We start from the raw sequence: 7901 nt of genomic DNA, 5'->3' as shown, positions 1-7901 counted from the left end.
AAATCAAAACCACACTAAGATACCACCTTACACCATTTAGAATAGCAAAAATTGACAACGCAGGAAACAACAAATGTTGGAGAGGATGTGGAGAAAGGGTATCCTTCTTCCACTGTTGGTGGGAATGCAAGTTGGTGCAACCACTTTGAAAAACAGTGTGGAGGTCCCTTTAAAAGTTAAAAATGGAGCTACCCTATGATCCAGCAATTGCAGTACTGGGAATTTACCCCAAAGATTCAGACGTAGTGAAGAGAAGGGCCATATGCACCCCAATGTTCATAGCAGCATTGTCCACAATAGCTAAATTGTGGAAGGAGCTGAGATGCCCTTCAGCAGGTGACTGGATTAAGAAGATGTGGTCCATATATACAATGGAATATTACTCAGCCATCAGAAAGAATGATTTCCCAACATTTGCAGCATCATGGACGGGACTGGAGGAGATTATGCTAAGTGAAATAAGTCAAGCAGAGAAAGACAATTATCATATGGTTTCACTCATTTATGGAACATAAGAACTAGGAAGATCGGTAGAAGAAGGAAGGGAAGAATGAAGGGGGGAGTAAACAGAAGGGGGAATGAACCACGAGAGACTGTGGACCCTGGGAAACAAACTGAGGGCTTCAGAGGGGAGGGGGCTGGGGGATTGGGATAGGCCAGTGATGGATATTAAGGAGAGCACATATTGCATGGTGCACTGGGTGTTATACGCAAATAATGAATCATGGAACATTGCATCAAAAACTAGAAGTGTACTGTATGGTGACTAATATAACAAAATAAAAATTATTTTAAAAAAAGGAAAATGTAAGTGCTCTTTTATGATTAGAGATGTTGATTCTTGGAAACCTAATATAAAGGGGGTATGCAATAGAGATATAAAGGATTTTCACCTATAATTTAACCCTGACAAAGTTATGTAATTTTTACTAATATCTCTTTATTGAGAGAGACATAGTGGTTATGATATTGGCTTGAAACCAATTCCAGAGGGTTCGACTCCTTCCTTTCTTATTTTCGATTTATGTAAGTGGATTCTTCAAATATGTGATATGGAGGAGGGCACCAATGCAGTCTTTTGAGGATGGTATTAATCACTTCTATCACACTACGTCTTGTATAGATGCTAAGACTTCTCAAACTATTAAAATTATTAATATTACTGCTTTGATATGATGAATGAGCCTGTAGGTGAGATGGTATCTCATGTTATGTATACATCTGGATAATTGGAATAGCATCAAGGTATTCTTGATTAGCCGAGAAAGTGTTGTGGGAAGAAGGTTATATTAACCTCAACAAACATAATTGTGAAGTGAATTTTTGCTCAGGTAGAATCGAGTGTGCAGCCTGAAAATAGAAGGAATCAATGAATGAAACCTCTAACGATAGCGAATACTCCTATTGATAAGACACAGTGGAAATGTGCTACTATGTATAATGTGTGTCATGGAGGACAATATCTAAGGATGAATTAGCCAATACAATTCCTGTTAGACCCACCACTGTGAATAAAAAGAAAACACCCAGGGCTCATTGTATGGCTGGTGATCATTTGATGTTACCTCCATGAAAGATTGTTAGTCAACTAAATACTTTTATTCCTGTTGGGATAGCAATAATTACGGTGGCTGATGTAAGGTATGCTATGTGTCAATATCCATGCCTACAGTAAATATATGGTGAGCTCATGCAATGAAACCTAGGATGATGAATATTATGGCTCAAACTATTACTATGTATGTACAGGGTTCTTTTTTTTCTCCTGAATAATAGGTCACGATATGTGAATCATTCCAAAACCAGGTTAAAAGTAGGATATACATTTCAGGGTGTCTGAAGAATCAATATAGATGCTGTTATAGAATGTGTCTCCTCCTCCTGCGGGGTCAAAGAATGAGGTATTTAGGTTGTGGTCTGTTAGTAACATAGCAATTCCAACTGCGAAAACTGGAAGGACACAAGTAGAAGAACAGCTGTAATTAGGACAGATCAAATGAATAAAGGTGTTTGGTATTGATATATAGCAGATGGCTTCATGTTGATATAGTAATGAAGTTGATAGCCCCTAAAATTGAGGATGCACCTGCTAAATGAAGGGAAAAATTAGTTAGATCTATTGCTCCTGTGTGTGCTAGATTGCCAGCTAGAGGAGGTTATACAGGCCGACCAGTTCCTGTGTCTGCTTCAACTATGGATGTTGTAAGAGTAGAAATGATGGTGGTAATAGGCAGAAGCTTATATTATTTATTCAGAGAAATGCTATATCAGGTGCTCTAATGATTAGTGGTACTAGTCAGTTTCCAAACCCTCCAATAATAATATACATTAGTGTAAAGAAAATTATTATGAATGTGTGTGGGCAGTGACAATTACATTAGGAATGTTGTCATCATCCAGTAAAGCTCCAGATTGACCTAGTTTGGCATGCATTAGAAGGCTTAGGGTGGTTCCCACTATTCCAGCTCATGCACCAAATAGAAGGTACAGGGTGCCAATATCTTCACGATTTGTGAAAAATAATCAGTGGTTTATGAACATAGGTAAAATGGCTGAGGAAAACATTAGACTGTAACTCTAAAAACAAAGGTTAAGCCCTCTTTTTGCCAAGCTCTGTAGTGAATAATTATATTGAATTGCAAATTCAAAGAAGCAGCTTCAATTCTGCCAGTGTTTCTCCTTCCTTTTTTCCCCTAGACTGCAGAAGTAGATTGAAGCCAGTTCATTAGACTTTTTAGCTGTTAACTAAAATTTCATAGGGGTAGAAACCCACCAATCTAGTAAGGATTTAACTTAATTAAAGTGTTTGATTTGTATTCAGTTGATGTAGATAGAGTCTTGCAATCCTTTATCTTTTTCAAGAATTAAGTGAATTACTCTTGCTCAGGGTTTTGAAGGCTCTTGGTCTTTTTAACCTAACTTCCTAGTCCAGATTGATAGTATTGGTGTAAGTGGGAGTGTTATTGCTGAGGTTATGATTAATGTTTATAAATAAATTAGTTGCTTTATGTTTTCAAACTATCATTTTATTTTTATGTCTTATTGAGGGGAATATGGTTAATAATGTAGAATGAGCTAATCATGCAGAACTATAAGTTGAGTAGTGCTATAATTGCTATTAGTGTTGGTATAATAATGAAATCATTTTTTTAGTTTCTTCTTTTTTCTTCAAGTTTTTATTTAATCTCCAGTTAGTTAACACACAATATAAAATTAGTTTCAGGAGTAGAATTTGGTGATACAATACTGATGTACAAAACTTGGTGCTCATCGCAACAAGTGCCCTCCTTAATCCCCATCACCTATTTAATCCATCCCACTCCGAACCCCATCCACTTCTTCTCCATCAGTTTGTTCTCTATAGTGAAGTGTCTGTTTCTTGGTTCGCTTCTCCTCCTCCCCCGTGTTCATTTGTTTTGTTTCTTATATGCCATATATGAGTGAAATCATATGGTGTATGTCTTTCTCTGGCTGACTTATTTCACATAGCATAATATTCTCTAGCTTCATTCATGTCATCACAAATGGAAAGCCCAAATACCTGTCAACTGATGAATGAATAAAGAAGATGTGAGATATATTATCAGTTGTGTATAACACCCATTGCTCATCACATCATGTGCCCTCCTTAATGCCCATCACCTAGTTATCCCATCCCTCCAACCACCTCCCCTCCAGCAACCCTCAGTTTGTTCTCTATAGTTAAGAGTCTCTTATGGTTTGCTTCCCTCTCTGTTTTTATCTTATTTTATTTTTCCTCCCCTTCCCCTATATTCACCTGTTTTGTTTGTTAAATTCTGCCTACAAGTGAAATCATATATTTGTCTTTCTCTGACTGACTTACTCACTTAGCATAATACACTCTAGCTCCATTCATGTTGTTGCAAATGGCAAGATTTCATTCTTTTTGATCTCCACGTAATATTCCATTGTATATATATATACCACATCTTCTTTATCCATTTATTAGTCAGTGGACATTTGGGCTCTTCCCATAATTTCACTATTGTTGATAATGCTGCCATAAACATTGGGGAGCATGTGCTCCTTCAAATCAGTATTTTTGTATCCTTTGGGTAAGTACCTAGTAGTGCAATTGCTGGGTCATAATGTAGTTCTATTTTTAACTTTTTGAGGAACCCCATACTGTTTTGGCTGCACCACTTCACTTTCCACCAACAGTGCAAGAGGGTTCCCCTTTCTCTGCATTCCCAAGAACAGCTGTTATTTCCTGAGTTATCAATTTTAGCCATTCTGACAGGTGTGAGGGAGTATCTCATTGTGGTTTTGATTCATATTTCCCTGATGATGAGTGATGTTGAATATCTTTTCATGTGTCTTAGTTATTTGTATGTCTTCTTTGGAAAAATGTCTATTCATATCTTCTGCCCATTTCATTTTTTAATATTTTATTTATTTAGAGAGAGAGAGCATGAGTGGGGGGAAGGGCAGAGGGTGAGGGAGAGACAGAATTTCAAGCAGACTCTGAGCTGAGTGAAGAGCCTGACACAGGGCTCCATCTCATGACCCTGAGATCATGCTGAGCCGAAGTCAAGAGACAGATGTTTAACTGACTGAGCCACCCAGGCATCCCTCTTCTACCCATTTCTTAACTGGATTCTTTGATTTTTGGGTGTTGGGTTTGAGAAGTTCTTTACAGATTTTGGATGCTAACCTTTTATCTGATATATCGTTTGCAAATATCTTCTTCCATTCTGTTGGTTATATTTTAGTTTTGTTGATTGTTTCTTTGCTGTGAGGAAGCTTTTTATCTTGATGAGTTCCTAATAGTTCATTGTTACTTCTGTTTCCCTTGCCTCCGGAGATGTGTCTAGTAAGAAGTTACTGTGGCCAAGATCAAAGAGGTTGCTGCCTGTTTTCTGCTCTAGGATTTTGATAGTTTCCTGTCTTGTATCAGGTCTTTCATCCATTTTGAATTTATTTTTGTGTATGGTGTAGGAAAGTGGTCCAGTTTCATTCTTCTGCATGTGGCTGTGCAATACTCCCAACACCATTTGTTGAAGTGACTGTCTTTTTTCCTTTGGATATTTTTTCCTGCTTTGTCAAAGATTAGTTGGATATACAGTTGTGAGTCTGTTGTCAGGTTCTCTATTCTGTTCCATTAATCTATGTGTCTGTTCTTGTGCCAGTACCATACTATCTTGATGATTACAGCTGTGTAATATGGCTTGAAGTATGGCTGCCCACTTTGCCTCTCTTTTTCAACATTGCTTTGGCTTTTCAGGGTCTTTTCTGGTTGATACAAATTTTATAATTGTTCAAGCTCTGTGAAAAATGCTGGTGTTGTTTTGATAGGGATTGCATTGAATGTATAGATTTCTTTGGTAGTATAGACATTTTAACAATACTTGTTCTTCCAATTCATGAGCTGGAATGTTTTTCCATTTCTTTGTATCTTCTTCAATTTTTTTTTCATAAGTGTTCTATAATCCACTGTGCAGATCTTTTACCTCTTTGGTTAGGTTTATTTCTAGGTATCTTACAGTTTTTGGTGATATTGTAAATGGGATTGATTCCTTGATTTCTCTTTCTGCTGCTTCATTATTGGTGTATAGAAATGCAACAGATTTCTGTACATTGATTTTCTATCCTGTGAGTTTGCTGAATACATGTATCATTTCTAGCAATTTTTTGGTAGAGTCTTTTGGGTTTTCTACATACAGTAATACCTCATCTGCAAATAGTGAATGTTTGACCCCTTCTTGTCAATTTGAATGTCTTCTAATTTTTGTTGTTGTCTGATTTCTGAGGCTAGGAATTCCAGTACTATGTTAAACAACAGTGGTGAGAGTGGTCATGTTCCTGACCTTAGAGTGTAAACTCTCAGGTTTTCCCCATTGAGGATATTAGCCATAGGTCTTTTATATATGGCCTTTATGATGTTGAGGTATGTTCTTACTATCCCCACACAGCAGAGAGTTTTTATCAAGAAAGGATGCTGTATTTTGTCAAATGCCTTTTCTGCATCTATTGAGAAGATCATATGATTCTTCTCCTTTCTTTTATTAATGTTGTGTGTCACATTGATTGATTTGGAGGTGTTGGACCATGCTTGCAGCCCAGGAATAAATCCCACTTGATTGTGGTGAATAATTCTATTAATGTACTGTTGGATTTGATTAGCTGGTATCTTGTTGAGAATTTTTGCAAATGCGTTCATCAGGAATATTGGCCTATAACTCTCCTTTTTAGTGGGGTCTTCCTCTTGTTTGGATTCAAGGTCATGCTGATCTCGTAGAATACATTTGGAAGTTTTCCTTCCATTTCTACTTTTTGGAACAGTTTCAGAAGAATGGTTATTAATTATTTGAATGTTTGGTAGAATTCCCCTGGGAAGCCATCCAGCCTTGGACTCTTGTTTGTTGGAAGATTTTTGATTACTGATTCGATTTTTTTTTTTTTTGCTGGTTATGGGTCTGTTCAAGTATTCTATTTTTTCCTATTTCAGTTTTGGTAGTTTATGTTTTTAGGAATTTATTCATTTCTTCCAGATTGCCCAATTTGTTGGCATACAATAGCTCATAATATTCTCTTATTACTGTTTGTATTTCTGTAGTGTTGTTTGTTATTTTTCCTCTTTCTTTCATGATTGTATTTATTTGGGTCATTTCTCTTTACTCTTTGATAAGTCTGGCTAGGTGTTTATCAATTTTGTTCATTCTTTCAAAGAATCAGGTCCAAGTTATGTTCATTTGTTCTTTTTTTATTTCTATATCATTTATTTCTGCTCTAATCTTAATTATTTCCCTTCCTCTGCTGGCTTTAGACTTTATTTGCTGTTCTTTTTCCAGCTCCTTTAGGTGTAATGTTAGGTTGTATATTTGAGATGTTTCTTGCTTCTTAAGGAAGGCTGTATTGCTTTATCCTTCCCTCTTTTGACCACCTTTACCACATCCCAAAGGTTTTGGACTCTCATGTTTTCAATTTCATTTGCTTCCATGTATTTTTTTTATTTCTTCTTTAAGAATTAATTAGCCAGAGGTGTGAGACTGGGTGTCACATGCAACAAAGGCTGGGCACAACTGGCCCCAGTGCATGATGTTGGCTGGGGCACACAACTGGGTGCAGCATGGTGGCTGGGCGTGGGCACAGTGGCAACTGTACACGCGGTGGCTGAGCAGGGTGTATGCACTAACTAAATTTGCCCTGAGCTCAGTGGGGAGGCTAGCAGGCTTGGAGTGGGTGAGTCCTCAGGAGAACTCCTGGGCATGGCACACTGATGGCAGTTTAGGTAGCAAGTGTCTGTGCAGCAGCACCTCCCACAGTGTCTCTGTTTCGGCTGGGGGGGGCATGGGGGGGAATCGTGCCTGCCAGCTCCCTTGTTTTTGGTGAAGTTCCCCAACACACTCTGAAATCGGTATGAACAGATCTGTCTCCTGTTTGCCCCCTAATGTTGTGTGAACTCCCTTTTTTATGTTGCTTCTTTGTGTAGGCTGCTGTCTAAGCATAGCAGCCCAGCTAACACTCACCCTCCTGGCTCCACCAGTGTGGAGTCACTTGACTTTTAAAGCTCCAGACTCCAAGTCCCGTTGTTTATATAAACTCATGGAATTCAGCCCCTGTGGGTTTCAAAGTCAAACTATTATGGAGATTGGTTTTCCCCATGTGAGCTTTCTGGAGCAAGGGCCCTGTTTTTCTGCCCTCTCTATGCACACAGCTTCATTCCTCCTGTGGGTAGCCTCCCTCCATCTTTCTGACCTTCCTAAACTTTCAGAGGCATCTTCTTCCCTAGATTCAATTGTGGAGTTTGTTCTGTTAGACTTCAGATCAGTCTCCAGTTTATTGACTTGGATGTGGATGATATCTAGTTGTAAACATATGACAGGGAGAGCTCAGGGTCCTCCTACTCTACCATCTTTCCCCAGACTACAGAACTGGAA

General features: G+C 38.2%; 1 pseudogene; it reads right to left on the bottom strand.

Annotated features, from left to right (window-relative positions):
* Positions 1–939: 939 nt before the first annotated feature.
* LOC121100419 lies at positions 940–2541 on the bottom strand (annotated as a pseudogene).
* Positions 2542–7901: the final 5360 nt, after the last annotated feature.

The sequence above is a fragment of the Ursus maritimus genome (genome assembly GCF_017311325.1).
Source record: "Ursus maritimus isolate PB19 chromosome X unlocalized genomic scaffold, ASM1731132v1 scaffold_X1, whole genome shotgun sequence".
Lineage (NCBI taxonomy): Eukaryota > Metazoa > Chordata > Mammalia > Carnivora > Ursidae > Ursus > Ursus maritimus.
Note: the sequence above shows the minus strand (reverse complement) of the source record. Positions and strands in the feature narration are given on the sequence as shown.